We start from the raw sequence: 789 nt of genomic DNA on the forward strand, positions 1-789 counted from the left end.
ATTCAGGTAGTCACGGTAAATATTAGGATTCACTGGGATATCAAGGTAGAAGCTGTGGCCATGGGAACTTTCTTTCATCTGCCTGTGTACCTGCCACATCCATCCCACTTTTCCACATAACTTTCTCTTTCAGAATGGATTGCTGTTGTAGGTGTTTCAGTGGCCTAAAAGCTAGTCCAAAGGCAGGTGTCATCTTAACAAATTTTCCCAATAAGGTTCATGTCACATAAGCCTGTGAAGTTCCAAATTTCATCTGGGGGCAGTTCAAAGACAGTGTATCTGATTTCTAAAGCCCTAAACTATTTGTCTTGTCTACTTGAGAGCTGCCTCTTGCCTGATGGAACGACCACAGAAATATGATGAGAGCAGATGTCTGAGGGGACTGGCAGCATAACACTCTCAACAGCTCCATCACCTGGAGTTTGGTCCCCTTATTGGCTGAATACAGCCTCCATTTGTTCACCTTCAGGGTACTAGCCATGGTTTCATTCCAGGACTTTTCACTGGAAGGCGTAGGTTTATGTGAGGCTGACTGGAGGAAAGGGGGACCAAAATATTCCTGAATTCTAGGATTCAATATGAATACTAGACTAATCAGAACTGAGGAGCTATGTAAAGATTCTGCAAAGAGCTCTATCAGTTTGCGTCACTAAGTAAAACTACTTAACCGTCTTCTGTTCCAGGTCATGATAATGGCCCTTCAGAGGCTGAGTCCTGCTCCATGAAGTCTACACTGGAATGCAGTATGATGCCCCATGTTTTTAAAGTCATGACTTGACAGGGAAGGGA

Source organism: Alligator sinensis, unplaced genomic scaffold (assembly GCF_000455745.1).
Source record: "Alligator sinensis unplaced genomic scaffold, ASM45574v1 scaffold289_1, whole genome shotgun sequence".
NCBI lineage: Eukaryota > Metazoa > Chordata > Crocodylia > Alligatoridae > Alligator > Alligator sinensis.